Genomic DNA, 24178 nt, shown 5'->3' with positions numbered 1-24178 from the left:
TGTTTTATTTATTTATTTTTTGACTTTTTTTTTAAATTTTATTTTATTTTTAAATTTTACAAAATTGTATTAGTTTTGCCAAATATCAAAATGAATCTGCCACAGGTATACATGTGTTCCCCATCCTGAACCCTCCTCCCTCCTCCCTCCCCATACCCTCCCTCTGGGTTGTCCCAGTGCACCAGCCCCAAGCATCCAGTATCGTGCATCAAACCTGGACTGGCAACTCGTTTCTTACATGATATTTTACATGTTTCAATGTCATTCTCCCAAATCTTCCCACCCTCTCCCTCTCCCACAGAGTCCATAAGACTGTTCTATACATCAGTGTCTCTTTTGCTGTCTCATACACAGGGTTATTGTTACCATCTTTCTAAATTCCATATATATGCGTTAGTATACTGTATTTATGTTTTTCCTTCTGGCTTACTTCACTCTGTATAATAGGCTCCAGTTTCATCCACCTCATTAGAACTGATTCAAATGTATTCTTTTTAATGGCTGAGTAATACTCCATTGTGTATATGTACCACAGCTTTCTTTATCCATTCATCTGCTGATGGACATCTAGGTTGCTTCTATGTCCTGGCTATTATAAACAGTGCTACAATGAACATTGGGGTACACGTGTCTCTTTCCCTTCTGGTTTCCTCAGTGTGTATGCCCAGCAGTGGGATTGCTGGATCATAAGGCAGTTCTATTTCCAGTTTTTTAAGGAATCTCCACACTGTTCTCCATAGTGGCTGTACTAGTTTGCATTCCCACCAACAAGATATTGTTGCCCTTTGGTCGCTAAGGCATATCCAACTCTTTTGTGACCTCAAGGACTGCCCATGGAGTTTTTCAGACAAGATTACTGGAGTGGGTTGACATTTCCCTCTCCAGGGCTATCTTCCCGACCTAGGGATCAAACTTGCAGGTGGATTCTTTACCACTGAGCCACCAAGGAAACCTGGGATTGGATATACTTGTGATCTAAAATATAGCTTTTACAACATAGGAATCTAAGTGAATCAAGTATGTGTATTTACTTGAAATTGATCGACTACATGATATATAGTCATTATTAATAATTTAAATAAATCCTACATAGAAGTATAGGTTTTACAGATCCTTTACCTTACAGGAAAGCGGTGTGATAGAGTGTAAGAACTATGAGACTTGTAGATATGAGTTCACGCGCCACCTCTGAAGTTTATCAGCTGAGTCACGTAGACCCAGGGCCGCCTTCACGGGGAGCAGGTACACAGGACCCCTTGGGTGGAAGGGCCCTGCATTTAGTTTCATACTCTGCTATTATCTTGAAATTCTTCATGATTTTTGAACAAGGAACATTACATTTTCATTTTACACTGAGTATCGCAAATTATGTTGCCAGTACTACATAGTCCAAATTCATAACCCCCTCAAGTCAGTTTCTGTTAAGATGGAGAAACCGATGAGTGATTTGTCTATTTCACAAGGTGATTGTGGTGGTCAAAGATAACAATGGGCATTTCCGTGAAAGCATTTCATCATCTGTAAAATTTGATATCAATTAGGACACTTTATTTTGCAAAAAACCAAAAACCCAACCACAAACGTCTTAAACTAAAAAGCATATCACAGATTCATAAAAATGCAATCTTGTAGAAGGGAGATTTGATGTAATCTCCAGAGGTATACTAGAGCAGCTGGCTTGTGCCAACGCTTTCATTATTAAATTTTTAGGAATTTTGAAAACCAGATAATATCATGTTAATAGCTTGACATCAGCCATATTATGAATATTAACACCAAGGGAATTGGCAACAAATCAGGAATATTTTTTCTCCCGTCCTTCCTGCTTTCCTTCCCTTCTATTCTTCCTCCCTTTCCTCTTTCTGTCTTTTCTTTGAGAACCCATTGTTAAGCAGGTATTACATTACCATTGATTTACCTAAGGATTCACAGTATGTCTCTAGCACAGTAGCTAGGAGCACTTGGATGGAGCCAGATCACTTGGGTCCATATCCCTGCTCCTTAACTCATTGTTGTTGTTGTTTAGTCACTCAGTCGTGTCCGACTCTTTGGGACCCCATAGACCATAGCACACCAGGCTCCTCTGTCACATGGGATCTCCAGGCAATAATACTAGAAGTAGGTTGCCATTTCCTTCTCCAGGTGATCTTCCTGACCCTGGGATCGAACCCACATTTCCTGCTTTGGCAAGCGGATTCTTTACTGCTGAGCCACCAAGGAAGCCCTTCCTAACATATTAGCTGGTGACATTCGGCAAGTTTCTTAATATCTCTGTGTCTCAATTTCCTCAATTATAAAGCCAAGATTAGAATAGCACCCACCTGATAGGTTTGTTAAGAGCATTAAAAAAGCTGTTTTTGTAAAGTACTTAAGATTGTGCTTGGACCTTATAAACACTTTCCAAGTGTTTGTTTTAAAAACTGAATATCTCCTTGATCATATTTCTTTTCTTTTTTAACCTCTCAGCCTTACTTCCTCTGAGTTGGCCCCATTTTCACTCAAATTTTCCCCAGAAAAGACTAAAAATGATGGAGAAAAAGGAGAATCCTTTTCCCAGAAGCTCCAGGAAAAGCCTTTATAACATCTAATTGGCTCTAAATGGAATACATGTGCTTCCCCTAGAACTAAAGTACTATAGCCAGAGGATGCTGATTGGCTGAGCAGCCTCTGTGCATGTCCTCCACATCCCCTTAGGAACAAACAATAAATAGAGGCTGGGTAAAAACCATCAAACCAAAACAATCAACCAATCAAAAACAAATCAAACCTGGGTAAAAATAATCAAATCAAAAAACAATCAAAAAAATCAAAGCAGTCAAGCAATATGTGTGTGTATGTGTTTTGCAGATGTATTTTTCTCCTTGCAAATATAGTGTACTATTATAGGCTGTAATCCCTGCTCTGAGAACATGAAATACTAAAGTGTGTAAGAGTAAATAAAAAAATGCACTAAAAACCTGAATAGCTGCATGATTCTAAGCCTGTAATGACCTCTCTGAACTTCAGTTTCATTATCTGCCTTTAGACATACTAATAATACCCCATAATTCCATAAGGAATGCAATGCAATATAAATAAAATAGAAAGGAAATGTGGGAGAATGAACAAGTAAATACCATTTATTGACTCTTACACAGAAATCTGTAGGGAATAAAAGAAACAAGTCATCTGTCCTTAAAAGTCAAATTACTGACTTATAATTCTTAATGGAAATTTGAGATATCTATCAAATTTGGTTATAGGGCAGAAAATGCAGAAAACTCATGTTTTAGATATTCACTTAAATGTTTAAAGCGTTCTGAATGCATTCTAAAAATCTCTTCTTTTATCAGCAAGGATTGAGGACAAAACATTTATTGGTAGACAAACAGTTAATTCTGTTTTATCCAAATTGTTGTCATGCCTGAGAGTGTTTCCTGTCTCTTTGTTTAAAGTACTTGAGATTTATCTCTCTGCTAAGTTCTGCCCATAGTCAGAAAAATATTTAGTTTGCTAACATATATAAATTAACTTGGATATCAAGTTTAATTAGAGTTAAAAGAAAGAACATTTGTTTTGGATTTCTGACAATATTTAACATCACAATTAGTAATAACTTCATAGTGAAGTGAAAATGTTAGTCGCTCAGTCGTGTCCAACTCTTTGCGACCCCATGCACTTGTAGCTTGCCAGGCTCCTCTGTCCATGGAATTCTCCAGACAAGAATACTGGAGTGGGTTGCCATTTCCTCCTCCAATAATTTCATAAGGTGTAATATGAATTCCAATCTGCCTCTTTTTTTTTCCTAATGTATTGAAGTGAGATGTTTCAAGGTAATTAGCTATTTGGAAGCAGTTTGTCTAGAAGACAGGCAACAGGACTAAACAGGTTTTGAAAATTAAGCTATCTCTGAGGGTAAAGTTCCCTCTTTTTTTAATTGATTATACCTATTGAAAAAGAGGTTTAAATAGTGGGGGGAAAGCAGGTACTAGATACAGGAACACTCACTATGCCAAACATTTTAAACTGGGAATAATGTCCTATTTATGTATTCTAGACTTTGACTTCAGAGAAGGCAATGGCACCCCACTCCAGGACTCTTGCCTGGAAAATCCCATGGACGGAGGAGCCTGGTAGGCTGCAGTCCATGGGGTCGCTACAAGTCGGACACGACTGAGCGACTTCACTTTCACTTTTCACTTTCATGCATTGGAGGAGGAAATGGCAACCCACCCCAGAATTCTTGTCTGGAGAATTCCATGGACAGAGGAGCCTGGTGGGCTGCCGTCTATGGGGTTGCACAGAGTCGGACACAACTGAAGCGACTTAGCAGCAGCAGCAGCAACAGTTAGCAACATCACTTCTAGCTTGTGGGAATATCCTTATGTAAATTAGAAAAAGAAGCCACTCTGGACAGTCATGGTCTCTGGGTAACAGGGGTGTGGAATTCAGCTTCTTAGAGGAATGTGTTGGGGAAAACTTTATTGTTATCGGTGGTTCTGGTAGTTAGTACTGTTTTTAATATCACCCATTTAGAGCCTGTTTTTCAAAGTATCCGTTACTTATTCCTGTAGATAAGAATGAAATCCAACCCTCCTTAAGGGATTATGAGCCATTCAGCATGTGTCCTGTTGATATTTAGATTAGAAATACCACATTAGCATTGTTTCTCATTTTGTCTTAGGACTGAATTCTCAGAATTCTATGCCAGTGAAAAGCAGTAGGTTCTTAATACTAGAATGGAAAGGACCACTTAAGAGGGATATTTTTAATCCACTCACTACAACAGGCTCCATTTGGGAAAACATTCTGAATAATCCATCCCCTCATCTTTAAAAAGAGATCTTGAAGTACATGGAGCAGATATTAGGATAAATGTGTTGTTGGTAGGAAAATGTCATTCTGCTTGTCAGAGTTTATTTTCACTCACCCATTGTATGGTTGCTGGGTTGTTGTTCTTTTTAAAGACTTTCATCCTCTCTTTCTTCATTTTTAACAGCTTTATTGAGATAATTTCCATACCATAAAGTTCACCCATTTTAAGTATACAGTTCAATGGCTGTTTAATATATTTACAAAGTTGTGCGGTGTCGCCACAATCTAATTTTAGAACTTTCGCATTCCTCCAAAAACCAAACCTTGGACCCATTAGCAATCTTAGGACCTTCCTTCTCTGAGCCATATTCTCACATTCAGGATTTGATCTTCATCCTCTCATGCTTATTTCCTCCTCTTCTTTCTCTTGTATTTACACAGTACTGAGTAGCTCTTTGTGTATTAATTGTGAAGTCCTAGCAGCTCTTTTCTGGAGTTGCTTCTTTTTTTCCTCATTTTAAGTGGTCTACATAGGAAAGAACAGATGGAGCTCCAAAAATCTGGTAAGTACTCAGTACAATGCTGTGCTTAGGTAATTGCTTTCATATGAGAACGGCTGCACTGAATCTATGTCAAGAGTCTAAAGCATGCCTGACCTCCACTCCCTGCTGCCAAGTCTGATGTGGACCAGTAGGGAGCTGCAAGACAGGGTGTATCTTTCCACACACATCTGCTGTTGCAAAAAGCCTCACATAAACAGTCGTACTCTATTAAGATTATGTGGATTTGAAGCAATCTCTAGACAATTTTAGGTTGATATAAAACATTTTTGACAGCTTGTGATATATCTGACATCTGTGTGTTTTAGACTCTTTAAAGGTGACCCATAATTATTTTCTAGCAAGCTAAACATATTTTTATCAACTGTATGTCCACATTGCAAAGCATTTCTCATAAAAAGTGTTTTAAGCCTGACTTCAGCTTTCTGCCACATAGATAATTTTTCAAGGGCCTGGATTGCTATTAACAACCCCAACCTAACCTATATCTCTATCAGCACACAGGATTGTGACCAGAAGTATGTCTTGAAAATTTTTTTTTTTTTAAGTTGTGTGCATGGTTTTTAAATGACTATTGTAACTAAAGTAACCCAATCAAACAGGCAGTTTAGAGGAATGGTTAAGCCTATCAGTTCCAGAATCAGACAGCCCAGGTTATAGTCTCCTGAGTTAACCACATAACCTCCTCTATAAAATGAGGATTAAGTAACATATGTGTTAAGAATAAAATGAGGTGGTTCATGTAAAATTCTTACCAGAACTGACCAGCAGATATGAACGGTTCCGTAACACCAGCTACTATCAGTAGTAGTATTGACATTACTTTGCCATTCAAAGTAGAATACGATTCATAAACTTATTTTATTTATAAGTAAAATGACAAAGAAGGATGGCATTGTTCTATGCCTCACACCTTCTTTCTTTTCGCCTTTTTGGCCTGGGGAGACAGAACCATTTCCTAGAAGCTCATTAGGCAATTCGAGATTAGTTTAAAATTAACATCCCTGAATATGCTTTGCAACTGGTAACCTCCCGCTACCCAGTCTCCATCTGCCTCCTCTCTTCCTATTCATGTCCACCTTCCTATAGCTCTGTATGTCTTGGTGAAACCATGTCCAGTTCTAACTGTTGCTATTAGACCTGCACACAGGTTTCTCAAAGACAGGTAAGGTGGTCTGGTATTCCCATCTCTTTACGAATTATCCATAGTTTTTGTGATCCACAGTCAAAAGCTTTGGCAAAGTCAGTAAAACAGAAGTAGATGTTTTTCCAGAATTCTCTTGCTTTCTCTATGATCCAGTGAATGTTGGCAATTTGATCTCTAGTTCCTCTGCCTTTTCCAGATCCAGCTTGTACATCTGAAGTTTCTTGGCTCACGTACTGTTGAAGCCTAGCTTGAAGGATTTTGAGCATTACCTTGCTAGCATGTGAAATGAGTGCAATGGTGTGGTAGTCTGAACATTGTTTCGCGTTGCCCTTCTTTGGGATTAGAATGAAAACTGACTTTTTCTAGTCCTGTGGCTACTACTGAGTTTTCCAAATTTGCTGGCATATTGCATGCAGCACTTTAACAGCATCATTTTTTGGATTTGAAATAACTCAGCTGGAATTCTATCACCTCCAATAGCTTTGTTCATAATAATGCTTCCTAAGGCCCACTTGACTTCACACTCCAGAATGTTTGGCTCTAGGTAAGTGACCACATCATTGTGGTTATCCAGGTCATTAAGGCCTTTTTTGTATAGTTCTGTGTATTCTTACTACCTCTTCTTAATCTCTTCTGCTTCTGTTAGGTCCTTGCCATTTCTGTGCTTTATTGTGCCCATCTTTGCATGAAATGTTCCCTTTGTATCTCCAATTTTTTAAAGAAATCTGGTCTTTCCCATTCCATTGTTTTCCTCTATTTCTTTGCATTGTTCACTTAAGAAGTCTTTCTTATTTCTCCTTGCTATTCTCTTGAACTCTACATTCAGTTGGGTATGTCTTTCCTTTTTGCCTTTTGCCTCTCTTCTTTTCTCAGCTATTTGTAAAGCCTCCTCAGACAACCACTTTGACTTCTTACATTTCATTTTCTTTAGGATGGTTTTGATTACCACCTCGTAACAGTGTTACAAAACTCCATCCATATTTCTTCAGGCACTCTGTCTACAGATTTTATCCCTTGAATCTATTCCTGACTTTGATTTAAGTCATACCTCTATGGTCTAGTGGTTTTCCCTACTTTCTTCAATTTAATTCTGAATTATGCAATAAGGACTTCATGATCTAAGCCACAGTCTGCTCCCGGTCTTGTTTTTGCTGATTGTATAGAGCTTCTCCATCTTCAGCTACAAAGAATATAATCAATCTGGTTTCAGTATTGACCATCTGATGATGTCCATGTGTCAAGTCACCTCTTGTGTTGATGGAAGAGCATGTTTGTTATGATCAGTGTGTTCTCTTGACAAATCTCTGTTAACCTTTACTGTGCTGAAAATGAGCAAAGAAACTAATCTTCCCGGTGGCTTAGACGGATTTAGAAGCATCAACATATGAAGCCCCATCCCTATCCCCTGGTTTCTCAGGCAGGCAGGACCTTGGGGGATAGTACAAATACTCATAAATAAGACTAAGTTACAAGAATAGATTCAACACTTTCAAAATATCTTGAATTGGTTGCTTTTCTTTCTATGATCATCTTACTGATTCTCCAAAACAAAATTTGTAGGAACAAGATTTATCCCAGTTATTGGAATATTATGACCATAGTTCCTCTTCTTCTGAATGGTACTGTGAGTTTTCCATTTCTGTAACCTCTTTGTTCTTATAGAACCCATTTTCAATTTCTTTTACAGAAGACAAGTGTGTTTACAGATATACCCTTCACTTCTTTCAAGTAAAAGGAGTTAGGATTGCTCAGGAGGAAAGAAATGGCATTGTGCTTATCACAGGGCCTGTGGTTGTTGAGGGAGTGTCACCTGGACCCTTTCCACAAAGACACAAAATCACGGCAGAATTTCATATTCTTGGTGCTCCAACACATGATCTCAAAAAGCTTTTGATGTTGATAAAGATGTAAAGATTATTTAGACATAATCAAGTTGTATGTCTTCTTTTATGGGAGACAGTAGACATTTAGGGAAAGTTGGAATAGGAAAAGAATATATATTTGTATAGCCCATTCTTCAATCTGAAGTGTCCTATTAGTTTAAAATTATAACTGTGCTCTTTGTATAATTACACCTAAAAAGCTTCTCAAGTATGTAGACAATATAGTATATTTACTAAATACACTTTCTTTTTAAATTTAATAATAAAATGGTAAGATACAGTATTTTAAGTTCTGAGATTATGCTAGTTTGTGAAGAGCAAGGAAAATTATAACAACAATAGAAATCATTAACATTATACAATCATTATGTTTTCAGAACTTAGTAAAATCTGCAAAAATGTGGTTTTTTTCCATATAATTACTTTTATGAAAATGGGCACTTGACATCAGAGGATATAGTATTAGATTTTTCTGCTGCTTCTGGATCTGATATTTCTCAAAATAAACCTGTCCTCTTGGGGCTCTGAAAATGATTGGATTGAGTCAAGCCTGTCTGTTCTTTTGGATGTTCATTTATTCATTAGTTTGCATAATTACAAATGAATTATCCTGCTACAAAAACAAAACTGGAAGAACACAAGGCATGAGCAAAGAAGAAGCAGCATAAAGAGGAAATTCTTCTGCAGAGATATGTTTAGGAAATTCTTGATTTTTTTTTCAGTTTCTTTGCAAATCTCAACATCACAGAACCCAAAAGTAAGATTACATCTCCTTCCAACAGGCTTTTCTTCTGCTTCTTCTTTATCCCTCTCTGTCCTGAGTGATCTACTCAGCATGGTCCAATAGACAGCTCTTTCAGTTCAGTTCAGTTCAGTTGCTCAGTCGTGTCCGACTCTTTGTGACCCCATGGACTGCAGCACTCCAGGCTTCCCTGTCCATCACCAACTCCCAAGGAGCCTTCATTTTCAACCCTGTCAGGAGGACAGAGCATTTCAGTACCACCCACTAGGTGGACACCAAAAGTAGGGAGCCAAGTACTCAATCCATCTTGCTTATCCTTGGGTATATGCCATGGTCTTCTAGAGACATCATTCTGCTTTGGTATTTGAAATCCCTCCATTGAATTATGCAATTCATCATATTGCACAGTGTATAGAAATATATTTGGGGAAGATTTGTGAGGCTTCAGTGAAGTCAAGACTTTAGGCTGGGGTCCAGTTTGTGAACCCGTTATCATAAGCATTTTTTATCATTATTCTAAAAGTATCAACAACAAATTCCCCCAATCACATTTTCGTTGTTTTGTTTTTCTTAGAGGATCTAAAAAAGGAGTATTCCTTTCTTCCCCTCAATTTCTTTTCTTTCCTGTCTTTATTGTTTCCAGCCCTTTCATTACTAAAGAGGGGATTATGACAATGACAAGGTGTACCATCAAGTCTGGGTACAGAAAATAGAGAAAGAAAAAGCAGTAATTTATGGAGATGAGGGAATGCAAGGAAATATGGGTGAGAGAATTAGAGATACTTACATATACAACTACTTTTTCTATATCAGAATCAGATATATTGTGTTGATTTCCTCCTGTAAAAATAGTGGTGAGACAAACAATATCATTTCAGACAAATACAGGTTAACTTATTTAAATATAATGATCATTGTCTCTGTGTTTAGCACTTATGCTCAGTAAAATTTCTCTTATAATTCTGAGATATGTAATCAAGTATTTATCTTTTACTGTTTCCTAGACCACTACACTTGAAGTTTTAAAGACTATCACCCCTTCTTAGCAAAGTCTATTTGAATCTCATCTGCTCTGACCCCTCCTTACAGAACTAATTTGATCTTCAGTCATGAATCTCCAGCAAGTGGGTGGGTGTTCTACCCTTTACATTGCCCTGGAGTTGATAAGTACAATTGGAGGAAAATCCAATACAGGTCAAAGGCTATGTCCTTAAATTTCAACTCATCTGATTTGTTTCTATATATGTATAGGAATTAAATGGCTCAATTTTTAAAAGCTATAGATGTATCAGTTCAGTTCAGTTCAGTTCAGTCGCTCAGTCGTGTCCAACTATATGCAACCTCATGAACCTCAGCATGCCAGGCCTCCCTGTCTATCACCATCTCCCAGAGTTCACTCAAACTCACATCCATCGACTTGGTGATGCCATCCAGCCATCTCATCCTCTGTTGTCACCTTTTCCGCCTGCCCCCAATCCCTCCCAGTATCAGAGTCTTTTCCAATGAGTCAACTCTTCGCATGAGGTGGCCAAAGTACTGGAGTTTCAGCTTTAGCATCATTCCTTCCAAGGAACACCCAGGGCTGATCTCCTTTAGAATGGACTGGTTGGATCTCCTTGCAGTCCAAGGAACTCTCAAGAGTCTTCTCCAATACCACAGTTCAAAAGCATCAATTCTTCGGCTCTCAGCTTTCTTCACAGTCCAACTCTCACATCCATACATGACCACTGGAAAAACTATAGCCTTGACCAGACGGACCTTTGTTGGCAAACTAATGTGTCTGCTTTTGAATATGCTATCTAGGTTGGTCATAACTTTTCTTCCAAGGAGTAAGTGTCTTTTAATTTCATGGCTGCAGTCACCATCTGCAGTGATTTTGCAGCCCAAAAAAATAAAGTCTGATACTGTTTCCCCATCTATTTGCCATGAAATGATGGGACCGGATGCCATGATCTTCGTTTTCTGAATGTTGAGCTTTAAGCCAACTTTTTCACTCTCCTCTTTCACTCTCTTTAAGAGGCCTTTTAGTTCCTCTTCACTTTCTGCCATAAGGGTGGTGCCATCTGCATATCTGAGCTTATTGATATTTCTCCTGGCAATCTTGATTCCAGCTTGTGCTTCTTCCAGCCCAGCATTTCTCATGATGTGCTCTGCATATAAGTTAAATAAGCAGGGTGACAATGTACAGCCTTGACGTACTCCTTTTCCTATTTGTAACCAGTCTGTTGTTCCATGTCCAGTTCTAACTGTTGCTTCCTCACCTGCATATAGGTTTCTCAAGAGGCAGGTCAGGTGGTCTGGTATTCCCATCTCTTTCAGAATTTTCCACAGTTTATTGTGATCCACACAGCCAAAGGCTTTGGCATAGTCAATAAAGCAGAAATAGATGTTTTTCTGGAACTCTCTTGCTTTTTCGATAGATGTATACTTTTAGGCAAAATGAAACTATTAAACATCTACTTAAAGCAAATAGTTCTTTGTCCTTTTTTTGTAAGAGTCTCTTTTCAATTTTGAGACCCCTCTAACTTTTGTATTTTTTAAATCTTTGCACGTGATTACCAGTATTACATTGATAGAAAAGATGTTTCACTGAATCACCAACCTTAAAAGAAATAAAACTGTGCAGTTACCTGATAGACTAGTGAAAACCATATTAGGGGGAAAAGACTCAGTGATTTTTGAAATCAGTGTGCAATAAAAATTACAGCACATGAATTTTTTAATTCTTTGAAGGTGTTTCAGTGCAGTTCTTCAGCATAAATATTTAGCTACTTAAGGATAACGACCCTCCTTTCTTGTTCCTAGTTTAAACACACTTTAGGTACATCACAAGTGCATGTTGAGCACATAACTTACTGCTTTTAGGTGTTAAAGCATTGATTCTATACTGATGGAATTCTTGTTAACCTCTGTACCATGGTATATGTTTGGAATTTTCAAATCTTGTGCAGCATTTCCCCTTTAACTCCTTTTACTGATTAAGTCCATGGGTAATCAACATGTAGAATTTAAAAATGGGAAAATTCTTAACAAATCAGATGTTATAAAGTGTGAAGGGCCTTGTGTATTTCCTGACATTTACAACAGTCAGTGGCAGGTCTTTCTTTCTGTCTCCTTCAATGCTTCCCTACACTCTATCCCGGCAGATTACGAATCAGGATTCTAACTGCGACTGAAACTAGCTGTCATTTACTTACCTGATTTCTCACTTGAATTGATGACAAACTCCAGCTCATAATCTACCATTCCTATTTCCACTTCATTATCTTTCCATTCCTGATGTTACTAGTAGACACATTCACTAGTGCAACTGCAACTAATTACCCTTTTATTTTTCAGAAGTTTCCCTCATTTTGAAGAAAACCCAAGTGATCAGAGTAATTTGTAATCATAATTAATAATTACCCTGAAAGGCTTTGTTTGCACAGATTATCTTGGAGTGCTTACATCAGAGCTAAATCTGTTTTATTGCACTTTCTTCTGCTTGGATTTTTATATAAGGAATTAAAATGTATCACTCCAGTGAGTAAGACTGATGACCATAAAGACTCAGAGGGATGGTGAAAGGCGGAGGCAGGTTTGTATACCAGGAGCTCTTTGTGATCCTTTTAGCAGAGAAACTTTACTGTCTCAGTCCTCCCAAAGGAATTTGTAAAGTCAAATGGAACATATATTGCCAAGAAATAAGCCCAAATCAGTTTCATCATAAGACATGAATAGTGTTTTCTACAATGAACGGCATCCCTTTTCTTGTGTTTTTAACTGGTTTCTATTTGATTAGTAAGACTGCAGTGTTGATAAATAACACTTTCTTAGGAGAGATAATGCCCTATTTTCATTCTTTTGGACATCTGCACCTCCGTCTACCCCTGGGGACTTCACCATCCCATGAGGCAGAACCAGTCTCCACTAGCAGAAGCTGCAAATACCATACATTCACTAACCTGGCCTTCCTGGTATGTAGGACTCAAGCTTGTCGACTGGACTGCACCAATCAGACATTTCCAATTCAAGCTTTGCATGAGGAAGTAATGAAACAACATGAGAAGCAAGAACTATGCAGAAACAGTTTTGGTGATAGCTAGTAACAGGAGATTAGCTACATCAAGTTTCAAGAAATAGTCATTGTAAAAACAGTGTTCATGATATAGTATCAGTGACTTTAGCAGTGGGTGTGTCCAGTGTCAACCGCAAGGGTGGATTCACCAGAAGGTTCTGCAGCTTTATTCAGCATGGTTTCTCGCTATAAAACCTCCAAGTCTCATTCTCTGAGAATATTTCAGGAATCATATTCCTGGTGAGTCTGAGAAATACACTTCTACTGTGAATTGTTTCTTTAACAAAGTACCTTTCCTGTTTATATCAGTTAGACTCTGATGCTTGGCACTGGGAGCTGTGACTGATAATATACATATATATGTGGTGGTTTAGTCACTATATTTTGAACTTCCCTGGTGGCTCAGATGGTAAAGCGTCTGCCTACAATGAGGGAGACCTGGGTTCAATCCCTGGGTCAGGAAGATCCTCTGGAGAAGGAAATGGCAACCCACTCCAGTGTTCTTGCCTAAAAAATCCCAAGGACGGAGGAGTCTGGTTACAGTCAACAGACTAAGTCTATGGGGTCGCAAAGAGTCAGACATGACTGAGAGAATTAACTTTCACTTAGTCACTAAGTTGTGTCCGACTCCTGCAACCCCATGGACTGCAGCCTACCAGGCTCCTCTGTCCATGGGTTTCTCCAGGCAAGAATACTGGAATGGGTTGCCATTTCTTTCTCCAGGGGATCTTCCTGACCCAGGAATTGAACCCGAATCTCCTGCATTGCAGGCAGATTCTTTACCAACTGAACTATGAGGGAAAATTACAAATCTTAACATTCAATTTGTTATTTACATGAGAGACAAAAAACAGGACCTTTTAATGAAGAGTTAAGTGTGAAAATTGTATAATAGTGGAAAGAAGAGAAGCGAAAGCAAAGGAGAAAAGGAAAGATATAAGCATATGAATGCAGAGTTCCAAAGAATAGCAAGAAGAGATAAGAAAGCCTTCCTCAGTGATCAATGCAAAGAAATAGAGGAAAACAACAGAATGGGAAAGACTAGAGATCCCTTCAAGAAAATTAGAGATACCAAGGGAACATTTCATGCAAAGATGGGCTCGATAAAGGACAGAAATGGTATGGACCTAACAGAAGCAGAAGATATTAAGAAGAGGTGGCAAGAAAACACAGAAGAACTGCACAAAAAAGAGCTTCATGACCAAGATAATCAAGATGGTGTGATCACTCACCTAGAGCCAGACATCCTGGAATGTGAAATCAAGTGGGCCTTAGAAAGCATCACTACGAACAAAGCTAGTGGAGGTGATGGAATTCCAGTTGAGCTATTTCAAATCCTGAAAGATGATGCTGTGAAAGTGCTGCACTCAATATGCCAGCAAATTTGGAAAACTCAGCAGTGGCCACAGGACTGGAAAAGGTCAGTTTTCATTCCAATCCCAAAGAAAGGCAATGCCAAAGTAATGCTCAAACTACCACACAATTGCACTCATCTCACACACTAGTAAAGTAATGCTCAAAATTCTCCAAGCCAGGCTTCAGCAATATGTGAACCGTGAACTTCCAGATGTTCAAGCTGGTTTTAGAAAAGGCAGAGGAACCAGAGATCAAATCGCCAACATCCGCTGGATCATGGAAAAAACAAGAGAGTTCCAGATAAACATCTATCTCTGATTTATTGACTATGCCAAAGCCTTTGACTGTGTGGATCACAATAAACTGTGGAAAATCCTGAGAGATGGGAATACCAGACCACCTGCCCTGCCTCTTGAGAAACCTATATGCAGGTCAGGAAGCAAGTTAGAACTGGACATGAAACAACAGACTGGTTACAAATAGGAAAAGGAGTACATCAAGGCTGTATATTGTCACCCTATTTAACTTAAATGCAGAGCACATCATGAGAAATGCTGGGCTGGAAGAAGCACAAGCTGGAATCAAGATTGCTGGGAGAAATATCAATAAGCTCAGATATGTAGATGACAACACCCTTATGGCAGAAAGTGAAGAGGAACTAAAAAGCCTCTTGATGAAAGTGAAAGAGGAGAGTGAAAAAGTTGGCTTAAAGCTCAACATTCAGAAAACGAAGATCATGGCATCTGGTCCCATCACTTCATGGGAAATAGATGGGGAAACAGTGGAAACAGTGTCAGGCTTTATTTTTTTGGACTCAAAAATCACTGCAGATGGTGATTGCAGCCATGAAATTAAAAGATGCTTCCTCCTTGGAAGGAAAGTTATGACCAACCTAGATAGCATATTCAAAAGCAGAGACATTACTTTGCCAACAAAGGTCCATCTAGACAAGGCTATGGTTTTTCCAGTGGTCATATATGGATGTGAGAGTTGGACTGTGAAGAAAGCTGAGTGCCGAAGAATTGATGCTTTTGAACTGTGGTGTTGGAAAAGACTCTTGAGAATCCCTTGGACTGCAAGGAGATCCAACCAGTCCCTTCTAAAGGAGATCAGCCCTGGGTGTTCTTTGGAAGGAATGATGCTAAAGCTGAAACTCCAGTACTTTGACCACCTCATGCTAAGAGTTGACTCACTGGAAAAGACTCTGATGCTGGGAGGGATTGGGGGCAGGAGGAGAAGGGGATGACAGAGGATGAGATGGCTGGATGGCATCACCAACTCGATGGACATAAGTTGAGTGATCTCTGGGAGATGGTGATGGACAGGGAGGCCTGGCGTGCTGCAATTCATGGTGTCACAAAGAGTTGGACACGACTGAGCGACTGAACTGAACTGAGATCAAATCCCTGTGAACTGACTCTTCGTTGGATATCAGTTCATAAAAGATGAATCAGAGAAAAACTAAATCAGTGATCTGAAAGCTACTCTCTGGCCATGCCTCTATAGAAATTTCTATGTCCTGGGGACCAGAATGATTTAGAAGGGTTATAATATGCACAGGCACCTTTTTGCTTCTCTTTCAATAAACCTCACAAATCCACTTCTTCTCTGGTAGAATAAAGAATATACATATTGAAACTTATTTTTTCTTTTGTTTCTGGACTTACTTATATAATGAAAAATTTCATGGCAAAATATATTGACATAACCAGAGACAATCTACTTTCATTCAATCTTTTTTTTTTTCTTTTGCCTTATTTACTGTATATCTTGAATTACCTGGGAAATAGTTGATGCAGAGTAAGTGTACAATGAATATTTGTTAAGCAAAAATAACAAATATTCATGTAGCACTTATAAGCCAGGTTTTCACAAATGTTACTCTGATTCTCCTTGCAGTAACCTTCCAAGATAGGCACTATTTCATCTGCCCCCTACACGCGCACACACACACACACACTTTTTTTGGACAAGAAATGAACTCATGGAAGAGCTAAGTAATTTGTCCAAAGAAAGTGAGCAAATGTGATCCAAACTCAAGAAGGCTAATTCCAGAGTCTGTGCCTTGTAATTTTTTTATTCTGCTGATAGTCATTAAGCATGCACCATATGTCAAGCACAAAAGATTCCGTGATGAGTGTGATATTACTTTGCCCTCAAGAAGCTCTCTCTATCAGAAAGACAGACACATAACAAATGATTACAAGTGCAATATGGTAGATTCTATGATAGAAAATATAAATGAGGTTTGTTAGGACACAAGGTTGTGATAAACTTTACTCTGGATGAGGGATAATTGAGGGGAATCTGAGAGTGGAGAATGCTTCAGCTGAGATTTAAATTTTCTTTTTTATAAATGTAGAACTACACTGTAGGTGAAAGAAACAGCTTATGCCACAGGTAAATTAGTATATTTATGAATATAGTGAAACATAATTGAGTCGTGGGGCTGGAAGTGTAGCCAAAGCCTGCATAAGAGAAAAAATTTTTTATTTTTATTTTATTCTAAGGCAATCAAAACCCATTGAAGAAACAAACAAGGGAAAAAGAAGAATAGATATGCATTTAAGTAATGTTTTTCCTAGCTGTATAGGATTGACGTAAAGGGTGTCAAAGTTAGATTGAAGAAGGTAAGTTAAGAGACTACTGAAATAGCAGATTAAATATATGAGGGCTTAAATGGGTCAGAAATTCTAGAATAAAGGGGACACCGACTCAAAAGATAATTAAAGGTAGAATTGGCAGGGCTTTCACTGTCAAATCAACTGAATATTGGTGAAGAGGAGTTGTGTAATGAACAGGTACAATTCTTCTTTTTATCTATTTTGGTTTGGATTAATTAACATAATATACATGTTACCCCTGGTTTTCTTTTTAAGTTATTTTTATTCTTTTTGCAAGCTTTTTACTTGCAATTTCACTACTCCTTGAGACTCCATGTTTTAGCTTCTTTTATTGTACTTTTATGTTTATTTATATCCAAATGCCCTTTTGTTTTTAAGATGCCTTACTTCTATGTTAGACTGAAATGCTGTATACGTGTATATGTGTGTGTGTGTGTTAATATATAATATATATATTATACTTCTACATAATACTTCTAGGTGTCTTTTACTGAAAACCAAATGTTTTATGTATCCTGTTTTTTTACTTTATCAAGTAAGTATCCTATTTATATAACTAATATGTTTGATGGCTCAGTTGAGAGTACATCTTTTACAAGTTCTTTTTATGAATCTTTAGCATTTTAGATGCTGAGATATGACTCTATAAATAACACTTTGGGGAAAGAAGAGGACAGAATTTTAGCAGTGAAAGCTGGCATTACTTATTCAGAAACCTCTCTTTGAAGTCAAACATTTCTACTTTTAAATTAAGTATTTTTATTAAAAATGATAAGTTTTGCTCTTTATAGCTAGATGTGACCAAAGCATAATTCTTTTGAGTCAGGAAATAGTTGATATTAATTGAATGATAGCATTCAATTAAATTATGAATTAGTATGAATTCAATAAAGTATGAATTCAATTCTCTCAGAGACTTATACAACAATCCTACATAATTTGTGCATTTCTATATATTACAGATCTTAAGAGAATTTCAAGTTAAGTGAGCCATTTTTATTCCATTAGATATATATGTACATATTTATATATATTGCACAGATATAGAGATAGACCGACAGATTATTGATATGTAGATAGGTTGGTAGATAAAACTTTTATTAAAACAATACTGACAATGCCTAGCAAAATGCTATAGAGATAGGTGGTGCTCAGTAGCTGTTGGTAGAATAAATAAATATATAGGTGAAGTGATATGAGGTCACTCACATTTAGAGATGCAGTAATTTCAAAGGAAAAAGTTGCTACTTTACTTTTTTTTTACAAATGTTTTGCATCATCAGTCTCTTAGGATCCAATAGTCCAACCAGCTTCAGGGAGCATTCATCGCTTCAGGCAGCCCTAGTACTAAATGAAGTAAAACTGGAGTCTTCACTTCCGAGTATATACAGGGATACAAAGGATCATGACTTACATTTGCCTGGACTCTTCTTTCCCCTTTATAGTGAAAATAAGGATAAAATAGTATCTTTTATTGTCATCACAAATATATCAACTTAATTTGTTGATGTCGTAGTAATTCTGCCCAAAGCATTCTACTGTTGTTTTTACATAATGCTTGATAATGCATTGATTTACCAACCCAATGAATAATAACAATTTACAAAAGAAAAAAAACATACAGATTAGTTTCTCACCAATAAGATCTTTTATAAAAAGAACATTTGAAAATAAATTTTCCTATTTTGAAAGGTTCTTTACTTTCTGTGTGTGTTTGCTGCCTTTGTGTATCTTTTGGTTTCTTGATACAGGCTTTTCTTCCCTCTAATGATTTCAATTGCTCTTTATAGCATAACAGCACTGCCCATGCTCTTCCGTAAACGTTCCAACCATTTGAGTGTTACCAGGAGAACTCTGCTAAGTACACTTTGTCAGTGATTGACATATCATTGCTATATGCATCAGCTTCAGTAACCCTGCCTACCAATTATGAAATGTTCAGTATCAAAGATTATCAACTGAAATATCAAAAAATGAAATCATACGATTTTATAGAACTTTAATTTTTAAACTAGATTTTTATAAAATCATAAAGTTTTCACATTCCTAAGAAAAAAGTTATTTATCCATGCATTCACTTCTTGACATTTAGAGGGGAGGATCTACTCTCTACCAGGAAGATAAACATCAAGATTTGAAGATGCATGAGTTCAGTTATGAGAAATGTGATAGGTAGGTAATAGAGATATGTACTGACCATATAAGAATATGATAATAAAAGCAGGAACAGGTACCTCTGTATAGAAAAGTCAGGAAAGGTTTCAAATAAAAAACAATTTTTGAGCCAAGATTCAAAAGTGTGTAGTGAATGAGGAAAAACCCTAACATGAAGCTCTAACTACAGGGATATCAAATTTTATGCTGTAAAATTTTAAAGTAAATTTTTTAAAAAGTGAAGAGAAAAAACTCAGGGCAAAAATAAAACATGTTTGAATTCAAATATATCCAAATCTAGACACACACAATATATCAACCACAAATTTTTATGTTCATCACTTAAAGAACTGATTATTCTTTCAAGTCTTGAATCAACTGACATCTTTGTTAACATAAAAAGCACATTTTTGGTATTATTTCTGCCTGTTTGACAATGGTACAAACCCTTCCTGGTTTTATTAAGAATGAGGTTAGTGATGGGTAAAATTGCTGAATTACTAGCATTGAAAATGAGCTATTTTTTCCACTTTAGTGAGGCAGTTATTATCTACTCTTCTGCCAGTTACATCACACTTTATTTTAATGGATGTACTTCTAAGAGTCACAATAGTAGTGAGTCATCATAAAAAGACTGTCTTTTTTCTTCCCTTACTCATTATGATACCATGAGTTTGCATTTTTATCAGTGGAAATGTACAATGCCTTTTCTTACAGTGGTAAGAACAATGGCAAATTAAGTAGGCAAAGTGTGGAATCTTTTCTGTGCTGGAGAAATCCCTTTTGGAGAAATGTATATCCATGGAAACTTTGTAATATACTTGATTAATCTATGAGCTGATACCAGATTGGCATGAGTTATGCAAACAGTATAACATTTTTTTATTTTGCCCGATGTTGTCTAGATTCCAAAATTAGAGCATATATATCATATGTTTCTTTTCAGGGATGAATGAGATTTTTTTTTAAAAGTTAGGTGTGATTTAGTAAGTTACCCATAGTAACTTATGACATACCTAGTATAAAGGAAGGCGTGAGTACTGATTTTGGTTAATTCACCTGTGAACCCAAAATTGTATTTTTCTTCTTGCAGCCAATCTATATTTGAATTTAATTTTTTAAGTATTAATACCAATTTCATGAATTGTTTCATGTGAATTTATGTATGGTGTTCTGGCCAGAATTCTTTATTGCATTTATTTGTATAATTGGATTTCTTCCTGATCATTATGATGATCCATCCTTTTATCTAACCCTTCAGTCTATAGACACCAACACTTGGGAAGAAAGAAAGTCAGATTTAAAATCCAACTCCACTAGTTACAAAATATGAAACACAGTAAATAATGGAAACAAAATCTTGGAATAATTTAAGACAGGCTTTATGTAAGTTACAGAAAACAGGGGGCAGTAAAATTGATGCATTGACACTAACATACCGAACTAGTGTAACAATTATAGTTCTGTTTCATAATAGCACATAAGTGCTGAAGTAGAAGCTTATACCTCTAAACTAAATTTATGTATCCTTGTACTGTTTATGTGTTTATGTTGTGTCATCTCCCACAAGAAAATATATTTAGAGATGATAGGCCTGGATTTTTTTAAACCAAATAGATACACATTAAGTATAAAATGTTTGCCCCAGAAAATAATAATTTTTTTAAAAATGTGTTGAAATATATTTATTTACTGTTTTTCTACTCCCAACATTTTGCATTTATCTTTCTCAACATACCAAGTTAACTTACTGACTTTATTCTTTCAGCCTGACAGTTAGCAGCAAGTATCAGAAACTCAAATTGCTATGGTTCCAGGCAGGTTTGGTGTGAAACATTAGTGAGTGATGGGAACAGGGACCAACTGAAAAGTGTATGTCCCAACTAAGACGGGTGGCCACTACTTTGTCCAGCAAGCCACTGCCATGCTGGAATGTGAATCCAGTGTTGCCGGATCTTCAAAATTTCAAACATAAGCAGGAATCTTGATTATTTTTGTAGGCGTTAACTAGCTCAAAACCTTAAAATCATTGAGTGGGTCAAATAAATGGGTCTCTGGATCACAGCTTGTCATATGCGCCTCTAGGCAGAGATGTGATTCTGTAGTAATAATCAAAGTGCCCTTCAGTAAGGATCTTGTCACTGATCAAGTTCCCATGTCCTTTGCTCTTTCACTGTTTAATCAGTACTTCCTATTTCTCAGTGTGTCAAAAGAAACTCATAGAATATCCCCATTATATGTCGATAGATAGAAAGATCTGCCATAGTTGCAAACAGTTTTTACACAAAGAAATGTTATTTGTACCAGTGCATTCCTTTCTCTCTGTGGTCTTCAATGACAGTTTTAATTCTCTCCATGCATGCTAAGTCGCTTCAGTCATGTCTGACTCTTTTCAACCCCATGGACTGCAGCCTGCCAGGCTCCTCTCTCCATGGCGTTGTTCTCCAGGCCAGAATACTGGAGTGGGTTGGCGTGCCCCCCTCCAGGGGATCTTCCTGACCCAGGGATTGAACCCGAGGTTCTTATGTCTCCTGAACTGAGTAGGTGGGTTTCTTACCACTAGCACCACCTGGGAAACCTAGGTGATGACAACAAAAGATAATACTTTTATTATTTCCTCCAGCATAATGTTATTAATAACCTTAAATAAAACTTGATTATGCACAACTTCTTATTATAGAATTATGATTCTCTGAACTTAAAGGAAAGAATATGGATTATTTACTTTCTATACTCCCTCTTGAGAAAGTAAAGTACACATTTGTTCATCGTTCTAACCCCAGGTCCTAGGACATTCTCAGGCAAATAGAAGGTTGAATGAAATTAATTTGTTAATGGAAGTTTTGTTTTATTCATTCATTCATTAAGTAAACTTTTCCTTAGCATAAACTATGCATCAAGCATGTTAATAAATATCATGTGATAAATGACTAGAGCTGGAAGCGCATTCTAATTAGGAAAATATTACACTGGTCTTTAATTTAATGAGGTATAATTTAAATTTTTCCAGGTACCTTTTCAAATGCCTTTTTCAGATATTCAGTTATACCTTTATTGAAGTATAATTGAAAAAATTATAAGATATTTAAAGCATACACAGTGATCATTGGTATACTTATACACTGTGAAAGGATTCCTCCCATCTAGTTAATTAACACACCTAATGGAATATTAGGTGTAAATATTAGGTTTACCCAAAAATATTTGGGTAAACTCTGGGAGTTGGTGATGGACAGAATGTCCTGGCATGCTGTGGTTCATGGGGTCGCAAGGAGTTGGACACAACTGAGCGACTGAACTGAACTGAAGTGAATGGAATATAATCTACATTTTAAAGTACAAACCTAGATTTTGGCTTCAATTCTCTGTAGGACATTTGAGAGGTTATCAATTTTTTGTCTTAATTCTCCTTCCCAGAGAAGTGTAATAAGATCAAGTCATGTTTTATATACATATATGTGTGTGTGTGTGTGTGTGTGTGTGTGTGTATACAACTTCCCTAGTGGCTCAGTTGGTAAAGAATCTGCTTGCAATGCAAGAGACCAGAGTTTGATCCCTGGGTCAGGAAGATCCACTGGAGAAGGAAATACCCATTGCAGTATTCTGGCCTGGAAAATTCCATGGATAGAGGAGCCTTTCAGGCTACAGTCCAAGGGGTCACAAGAGTTGGACATGACTTAGCAACTAAACCATATATATATATGTGTGTGTGTGTGTGTGTGTGCAAATATATGACTGCCACTTTATTAACTTTGACCCTATATACCAAATAGACTTGGGGGAAAAAAGCCAAACACTGCAAGTATACTAGCAAGAAGAAAAAAAAAAACCGCAAGTCAAGATCTCATGAATTAGCTTTAATATAAATTTATTCTTGGTTTAAAGGTTTAGAATTTAATCACTTAAAACTATTTAACTCCATGTTTAAAAAGAAAAACTTTAGTGCTTCTATTTGATTAATAATAATAATTCACCTTTGCTCACTTGACTATACTTTAGTAAGACAAAATTTTTATTACTGAAATCCCATATCAAAAACAGCACTTGCTAGTCATGTAAATTATCAAAAGTAAAGTGAAATCCCAACTTCAAAGGTGTTCACATAGATGTGTTCTTGGAGAGTCATCTGTCTACCTTCTATTTTTTGATGGTAAGATTTTTAGCAGTATGCCAAATGCTTCATATCAATCAAACAATCGTATATTTCTGTCAGATCCCATCCCATAGTAACAGCAGGGATGGATCACCAAAGTTAGTAGCAGTTTCAACCATCCAGTTCAGTCAGGATCACCTATGCTAACTTAACTGGAGAAGGCAATGGCATAACTAAAATCAAAAGTAGCCGGATGTGTGATGATGGAGATATGCTAGCATAATATGGCCTGTTTATATTGGTTTTATGTAATGGTTAGACTCTTAAATTAGACTCTAGATCTGCCACCAAATCAGAAGGTCAACTTGAACACAGGAATGTCTTTCTGTAACATGAAAATCTGGCTTATAAACAACAATATTAATATATTTCTTTTTCATCAAGGATTTTCATTTTCTCTTTGAGAGTCATCCTTGTCATACGGGGTATGAGTTGCCTCGTTAACATTTGTTGCTTTTTAAGGGTGGTAAACAGAATACTGGCTCCTGAAGATACCTGTATCTTAATCCTCAGAATTTGTGGATATGTTAAGTTATGTGACAAAGAAGAATTAAGGTTGAAGATGGAATTACAGCTGCTAAGTAGCTGACCTTTTGACAGGGAGATAATCCTGGATTCTGTGGATTAGTCCAATGTAATCACAAGGGTCCATAAAAGTGAAAGGGGGATCAGAAGAGAAAATCAGCAAGATGGCAGAGTGAGAAAAAG

The 24178-nt window shown here is 37.0% G+C and overlaps 1 protein-coding gene across 3 annotated transcripts in view; it reads left to right on the top strand.

Annotated features, from left to right (window-relative positions):
- XIRP2 (xin actin binding repeat containing 2) overlaps positions 1–24178 on the top strand; it is a 78812-nt gene that overhangs the window by 33876 nt on the left and 20758 nt on the right. The window lies entirely within an intron of this gene.

This window comes from Bos javanicus, chromosome 2, assembly GCF_032452875.1.
Source record: "Bos javanicus breed banteng chromosome 2, ARS-OSU_banteng_1.0, whole genome shotgun sequence".
NCBI lineage: Eukaryota > Metazoa > Chordata > Mammalia > Artiodactyla > Bovidae > Bos > Bos javanicus.
The sequence above is the reverse complement of the archived record's forward strand: the minus strand, read 5'-3'. Positions and strand labels throughout refer to the sequence as shown.